Source organism: Podarcis pityusensis, assembly GCF_964106645.2.
Source record: "Podarcis pityusensis genome assembly, chromosome: 2".
NCBI classification, from domain to species: Eukaryota; Metazoa; Chordata; class Lepidosauria; order Squamata; family Lacertidae; genus Podarcis; species Podarcis pityusensis.
In genome coordinates this window covers 30,518,705-30,527,352 of record NC_138029.1, presented here as the reverse complement: position 1 = coordinate 30,527,352, position 8,648 = coordinate 30,518,705, and positions in this window count along the sequence as shown.

Below are 8,648 nucleotides of genomic sequence, written 5' to 3'. Positions count from 1 at the left end.
GACCCAGCTGTCAACTCAAAATAGGAATGGGGGTTTTTTTTAAATGGAAAGGCAGCTTATAAATGTTAATAACTAAATCAAAGTCTAACAACATACTGCTCCATTGTGAAATTTGCAGCTTATAGGCTTAATCGATCTGATCAAACCTTTCAACCATCTGCCTGCCCTTCAGGTTGTGAGTTGTGAGTGGGAGAGAAATAATTTCTTGTAAATGTTTCCATCTTGACCTGTACATCCTTTTTATTAGATGCGGACTTCTTTGCTGTGGTTATTAACATTTATCTGAAGAACACCTGATGCTGTGAGATTAGTAGTAAGGGCTGGGGGTTGAGAAGACGTTGGAGGGAAGAAATGCAGCTTCCTTGGTTTTAACCTCAGACATCAGGTTTGAAAACTTAAGTTGGCTCTTTGTAGGAAAGGCCACTTCCTCAAGGGCCTGATTTATCAGCTCATTGGCAGCAAAAGAATGTGCCTTTAAAGGGCCTGGTCCCACAGCCCCTTAGCCCTGAGGCCCTTGTGGTGGCATCCACTGGTATCACAGTGCCTTGAGATATCCCTCTTGGAGTCGGTCACAAGGCCCCACTGTCCCTTCCAATTGTTTTTAAAATACTTTTTGACCTGAGGATTTGTTTGGCTGGTGGGTGGGGTTGCCTGCTTTTTTACCCATGTTCTGTTTGTTTCAGGGTTTGTAGAAATTTGCCTGTTTTTCTTTGGAGAGGAGGTCCTGAGCATCATCAGTTTTTCTTTTGTGAAATTGCTATTGTGTCCTCAGTGGTTTATTAGATTTCCAAATGTGCGTCCTCTCTGAGAAAGGTTGGTGATCCTTGTACAACCACCATTGTTTTAAAGCAGACACCTTGGCTATTTTTTAGCCACCCCACAGCCTGAGGTAGCCGCTATATGACTAGAGCGTCCTACTTAAAGAAAGAAGAAGCTGTCACTGATTTTGGAAGGAGCGAGTGTGGCCTGCTTAGCACAGCATAGTTGTCAAGCAAACCAACATAGCAACCATCCGATCCGGCAAATGGAGGAGATGCATGTAGTTTGATGGTTTGCGTTTGCTGCTTGCAAGTTAAAGCGAAGACATAATTGCTTCCGCGAGAAGATAATTATTTTAATAAAATTCATTTAGCACAGATGCGTCCCAGAGAGGCAGCCTGATAGGAACAAAACATAGCAGTTTGTCGGGGGAAAAGAGAAATTGTCTTTGCTTGATCTTTCCCCCATTCTTCTCACAGAGTCATAGAACTGTAGGAAGGGATCCCCAAAAGCCATCTAGCCCAACTCCCTGCAATGCAAGAATCACAGCTAAATAATAAAAATGATAATAATTGTTATTTATTAAATTTGTATACTGCCATTCCTCTGAAGACTGCAGGGCAGTTCGCAGCATAAAAATAGAAAATGAGAACACACAAAAAATACATTTAAGAAACAAACAAACAAACAAACAAACAAACACAGTGGTACCTCAGGTTATGAACTTAATTCGTTCTGTAGATCTGTTCTTAACCTGAAGCACCACTTTAGCTAATGGGGCCTCCTGCTGCCGCCGCACAATTTTTGTTCTTATCCTGAAGCAAAGTTGTTAACCTGAGGTACTATTTCTGGGTTAGCAGAGTCTGTAACCTGAAGCGTCTGTAACCCGAGGTAGCACTGTATTCCCCCCACCCACCCACAAACACATCTTAAAGGCCTCAGAATGTTTAATCAGCCCAAAGCCTGGTTATCAACAAATATTTTTACCTGGTGCCTAAACATATGTACTGAACATGCCAGGCAATCTTCCCTGGTGAGAGCATTCCACAAACAGGGAACCAGGGCGTGGTTTGTAAAAGAGAGGTCCTGGGGTTCAGATGGTACTGTATGGCAAGCCTCTGCTCTGACTTCAGAGGCTGCCCCTAAGCCCTGACATATAGCAACTAGCTGTGGTTTTTGCTATCACCATCTCTCTCTCTCTCTCTCTCTCTTTCTCTCTCTCTGTGTGTCACCCCATTTTCTCTCACTCTTCCTTTTGGACCAGTGTGCTGGGGCTTAAAGACAGATTGGTCTGAACTGGTTCCTTGCAGAGGGCTCCCCCCATTTCTACCATCAGTTTCAGCACCCCTCGCCTTCCCCCCTCACACCCTCCTTCAGGTCTCTCCCCCCCCCCCACCTGCAGGAAGCCAGACAGATTGCAAACTCCCTACCCCTGACCTAAAGGCCACAACCCTAAACTTAAATCCCTTTAAATCAATAGGACCTACTTCTGGGTAAGGAGTTAGGAAAGGCTGTTTGTGATGAAGATTGCACAAGATTAAAAGACAGTGAAGAGATGGCTTTCATAGTACATTTTTAGAGTCAAAGGATCATTCATATAAACAAAGAATCACAGAATTGTGCAGTTGGAAGGGACTCCAAGGGTTATCTAGTCCAACCCCTTGCATTGCAGGAATTCCTGCAAGTTATGTTCCATGCTTTGATGCCCATGGGCACAACACAGTTGTAACACCAGGCTAGGAGGAACAGACTCCCCTGCTATCTTCCTCCCTCCCTTGTATATTTTGAGCCATTGGCTCCATTGCCCTGTGAACAAGACATCTGCAAGCTGATTAGGGCTGCAACCTTGTTACAAGGGAGTAAGCCCCATTGGCCATAGTGGGACTTCTCAGTAAGTCATTTTGGATTCACAGCTGTCCATGGAGGCGCAAGTTAATTCTGTGTCCAGGGCAGCTGTCTACCAGCTCCACCTGGTATGCAGGCTGAGACCCTACCTGCCCACAGACTGTTGCACCAGAGTGGTGCATGCTCTAGTTATCTCCCGCTTGGACTACTGCAATGTGCTCTACGTGGGGCTACCTTTGAAGATGACCCGGAAACTGCAATTAATCCAGAATGCGGCAGCTAGACTGGTGACTGGGAGTGGCTGCCGAGACCATATAACACCGGTCCTGAGAGATCTGCATTGGCTCCCAGTACGTTTCCAAGCACAATTCAAAGTGTTGGTGCTGACCTTTAAAGCCCTAAACGGCCTCGGTCCTGTATACCTGAAGGAGTGTCTCCACCCCCATTGTTCAGCCCGGACACAGATCCAGTGCTGAGGGCCTTATGGCAGTGCCCTCATTGCGAGAATTGAGGTTATAGGGAACCAGACAGAGGGACTTCTCGGTAGTGGCGCCCACCCTGTGGAACGCTCTCCCATCAGATGTCAAAGTAATAAACAACTATCTGGTGTTTAGAAGACATCTGAAGGCAGCCCTGTTTAAGGAAGTTTTTAATGACTGATGTTTCAATGTATTTTTAATCTTTTGTTGGAAGCCACCCAGAGTGGCTGGGGAAACCCAGCCAGATGGACGGGATATAAATAATAAATTATATTATTATTATTATTATTATTATTATTATTATTATTATTATTAGCATGCATAGGATTGCAGTGTATGTTCATGGTTCGCTGTCTTGACTTCTGCACACCAGTTGGACAAACCACTCTTCCAAAATTAAAGTCAACCAAGGTGAATTCCTGGAACATTAAAGCATTCCACATCAAAACAAAAAACAAACCAGCCCATGGGTTGAAGCTGTAAAACTTGTTTCATGACAACACTTGTAAAATATTTCCCCGTTCAAAGCCAGTAAGGCAAGTTACAAGAAAGGAGATTCCGACTAAATACCAGGAAGTGATATCTGACAATAAGAGCTGTTTGGCAATGGGACAGACTCCCTCTGGAGGTGGTGAACTCTCCTTTCTTGGAGGTTTTTAAGCAGAGATTGGATGGCCATCTGTCATGTATGATCTAGTTCAGAGTCCTGCATTGCAGGGGGTTGGCCTAGATTAGGGTTACCAGACTTCCCCGTTTCCTGGGGACAGTCCCTGGATTTGCAAATCTATCCCTGGACAAATTCCTTCCCTGGAATGTCCCCAGATTTGCAAATCTGTCCCTGGGAAATGTGGCAGTGGCAGCCTCAGCAACCCGGAGCCAGCCTGGTAGCACAGTTGGCTCTGGCTGGCTTCAGGATTTGCTTGCCTCCGTGGCGCCTGCCATTTTTCCTTGCTGGAAGTCCCCATATGATGTGTCTTGTGCGCATATGATGTGTCTTGTGAGATCTCTTGCCTCCTTTGTTTTGACTGATCAGGGGAGGCTTGGGAGTCGTGGGCGGGCGGCCGTTGCCCAGTTTTTTATGTTTCACAGGGTGCGAAAGAAGGACTTTGCACCTTTAAACAATGTGCATGTATGCTTGGGCCCAGGGTCTTTTGCCACACCATCTCCACTACTGACTCCCTGTTGCTACTCAGCTTTTTTTTTTAAAAAAAAGTGTCCCCAGATTCATTGAAAAAAATCTGGTAACCATAGCCTAGATGACCCTTGGGACCCTTTCCAACCCTTAGAATTCTACAAGAACTGCTGCTGATGTGTGGAAGGTCAGAAAACATTATTAGCTAGCAGGGATGGAGGAGGTGGAACCACAGTGTTGTACAGGTACCTCCTAGAATAGCAAACCCCTTCGGAAAGAAATCACTAATAGGAAACCTGCCACAATCATTCATCTGCCTAGGTAGCGAAACAGTGAAAACAAAATTAGTTCTCCTAATGAAGAAACCACTGCCTTTGACTTACTAGCTGCAGAATATTTAGCAGTCACATCTGAGCTACCCCTTCAAAGGCCTCTATTACATAGCTATTTTTTTCACTATACTTATGGTGACCAAGGAGTGGAATACCAATAATATGTATCCTGTTTGGAGTGACCACAATTATAATCAAGTATTAGTCATGATAGTTATGATTAATACAATATATTGGAAAGCATTTCCATGACCTAAGGTGATCACATGGCATCATTGACTGTAGTAGCATTTTATCATTGGTGTTATACCATTGGTAATGTTCTTACTGGACAATTAATTATGGCCCTTTTACTTTGTCATCAGAAAGCTGTTGTGAAGATTGCAATGAAACTAATATACTGTACACCAATGAAATTAATATGCACCAAGGCCAGTTCAGAGAGTTGTTCAAATAATATTCCTAGGGCATCTTGAGAATTTTTAACATCAAAACTCATAAAATAAAAATTTGTGGGAGCTTTAGAATACACCAGAGATAACCCAAAAGTAGCCTGCAGTGTGGATTTGCCAGTAGGTGGGGGCTGTGGAAATCCAAGCAAATATTTAATTGAGCTGTCATGTAAAAAAACAAAACAAAACACAGAGACCTGCTGATAGTTTCACTTGCAATTGTTGTCATCAAAAGTTGCGTGTGTCTTTGTATCTCATGCCCATGGCAAAGCCATATGCCCCACACCTACAAAATTCCCAGAGTTATCTGGTCCAAACTTCATTGTATATCTTGATTCAGTTGCAAGTATATCTTGACTTGAGCTGCAAAATGTACTTCCAGCCTCCTTCCTCTTCACTGTCTGGAGAACAGCATCACCCAGGAGGATGCAAAAGGTGAGGGGCCGCCTCTTAGCAACACAGCATGTGCTTTTGATGGAAGGGGTCCTAGAGAGCTGCTGCCAGTCACTGTACAGGCAACCCTGAGCTAGATGGCGACAGATGATCTTACTCGGTTCAAGACAACTTTCTCTGTACGGAATTATTTAGATGCTGTAAGGTAACAAGGCTAGTTCAGGCAGTATGTTTTCCTTGGTAAATTGCACCAACCTTCCTATTTCCCTCATGAGTGCACTTGAAAGAACTACTGTTAGCAACGTATGTCAGAAACGTGTAAACCTGGTTTTCTGGTTCCAAGACTGTGGGAATGCCTGCAGCCATGAACCGGATGCTTTCGAATAAACACGCCAGTTGCTCACATGAGTGCATACCGAGGAATACACAGGAAGGTTCATGCTAGTGAAAATTAAAACCACCAAAGGCAGTCCTTAAGCTTTAGCAAGCCAAGGTTGCCCCCCTTCCATTTTGAATGGCAAGGTCACAAAACCATGGTTTGGTTCATTCGCTAATGTGTAATTAGTGATTACATAAACATAATGTAATGGCAATGACAGCGATGGCAATGTGTGGCGCACTGCTAATTTAGCTTCTCCTATTATTTAGCACATCATGTGCAATACAGCTTTCAAAGTGCCTACACACCAGGCCATCTTGTGGCACAATGGGTTGGCGTGTCTAGCTATGAGTCTATGACCTCTATGATAATGTGGGCAGTTGCTTGTAGATGTGCAGTTAAACATGCTGTAGTGAAAGCTGTGCTCTTCCTATTCATTGAACAGATGAAGCCTCCTTTCACTGTGTCAGATCGTTGCTGCATCTTCCTTAGCATCACCTATGTTGGCTGGCAGTGGCTCTCAAAGCCCATGGCAAGAGGCCTTCCCCAGCCATGTCACCTCAAGATCATTTAACTGGACACGCTAGTGGAGCCAAATCTGGGGCCTGAGCTGAAAGGCACCCGTACAGCAAGAGCGAATGGTCATTGTGCTCACTGGGGTTAAGTACAAAAACACTCGCTTGTAGATTCTACTAGGAGCTGTTTGCTCAAGTGCAAATAACTGAACCCATGTTTCTCAGGCCAATGGGAAAGGATGGTATCTCTCTCAGGGATCATAGGTCCCCACTGCTCTCTCAATTAAGCTTTCATTTAATTCACATTATTTTTGTTGCTTTTTGCAGCAATAATAATATTTAAAAAAAGAAAGCTCAGAGCAGCAGGATTCTGTACCTCTCCTCCTCACTGGACAGTGGGGGCACAATTTTGGGAGGAGATGGGGTCCTCTTCTGACATTTCAGCAACAGTAATACAGCTCTGAGGCTGCTAAGTCCTGCACCGGTATATTCAAGCGCAGCATTTCAATGAATCAACAGAAACGGCGGCTGACTGCCCTAGGACTGACCGGCTCATTGGTGTCTTTGGAAAAAGACGAGCCTCCTGACGGTTATAACCCGAACAAACATCCCTCTGCTCCTTATTAGGGGCTGCAGCTGCCGGAGCATAATTCATTACAGATTTGCCAGCCAGCAATAAAAGGTGTGTGAGAGAGTGTATGCGCCCCAAAAACTACAGTCCATGAGTTGCACAAGAGGAGAAACACAGGCCAAGCACTCTCTGGTGCTCCTTATTCTTCTGTACTCTGAAACTCCTGTACAGTGGTACCTTGGTTCTCAAACGCCTTGGTACTCAAACAACTTGGAACCCAAACACTGCAAACCCGGAAGTGTGTGTTCCAGTTTGCGAACTTTTTTTGGAAGCTGAACGTGCTCCGTTTTGAGTGTTACGCTTCCGATTTGAGTGCCACACTTCCATTTTGAGTGTTATGCTGAGGTCTGTCTGCTTTTGCTATTTATTTTGCGTTTTTGTTTTTGTGGCTCTTTTTTTGTGTGTGACTTTGTGAAACCCAGCTCAGCTACTGATTGATGGATTGACTGATTGATTGTGTGACTGCAGCACATTGTTTACTGCTTTCATTTTACGGATCAATGGTCTCGTTAGATAGTAAAATTCATGTTAAATTACTGTTTTAGCGGTTATTTTTCAAAGTCTGGAACGGATTAATCCATTTTGCATTACTTTCTATGGGAAAGCGAGCCTTGGTTTTGGAACGCTTTGGTTTTGGCATGGACTTCCAGAACGGATTAATTTTGAGAACCAAGGTACCACTGTACTCTGCAAGCACAGATATGAATGTTGTCACTTAGTGTGACAACAGTGTCTCAAAAGAAGAAGTGTCGGTGCCAGCTGTCTGAGCGAGGGCTATAGGCCCCACCCCCTGGGACTTGGAACATTGGGTGGCCTGGGTTTTGCGGTCAGCTCAGACTCCTCAGACCATCTCTGTCATCTCCTCATAGTGTCAGAGGGCTGAGCTTAGGGAGCTGAGTTCAAGTTCCTCTCTCAGTTAGGCCACAGATCCATCACACAAAGTTTCCAGGGAGAGCCGACTAGGTTGGACATCAGTAACATGGGAGCAACTGTGGCCTGTTGCTGTGATGAGAAAGAAAATGTTGTTACAACTCCCAAGTCTTAAGGGCGGAATGACGACTTCAGAGAGGAGAAAGCCAAATACAATGATGGTAGAAAAGTTGTTGGTCTGAGCAAAGGTTCAGTCCCACGCAAAGGAAAAAAGCACTTCTAATAGCTGTGAAGTAGAGGAAAGTTCAGCAGGGGAAGCTTTTCTTACTCCTGCTTAGCAAGCTGCACTTGCTGAAAAATTCCTCTTCCACAAAACTATTGTATACCACTTAGATTTTTTAAAAATTATTATTAAAAAGTGAAGAGTTTAGCAATATTTTTTAAAATAAACTAATTTAAACTGCAGGCCTGCTGCTATTCTTTGCACCCATTCATCCTAGAGAGATAAAAGAGGAAGACAAAATAATTAAGTTAAATTGAGCCTTATGTTGCAGGTTGAGATCAAAGGTACGTAGATCCTGCCCTTGACGAGGTTGCAGATTTCTGCTTTAGACTAAAGCGTATGAGGTCACTTTCACAGCTAAAACAATAGAAGAAAAAGCTTAAGTGCTTAGTGTGAGCTGGGGATCCCCTAGTGTCGAGTACTGGAATCTGTTTCAGAAGCTGATGTTGCTCCCCCCCGTCCCCCCACACCCCTGATCTTATCACACAGCAGAGCAGGCAGAAGGTTTTCCCATACAGTTGGTGTCTTTGTGCAATGAATGCACATTTGTGACTTCTTGTGACCAGCCCCTTCCTCTC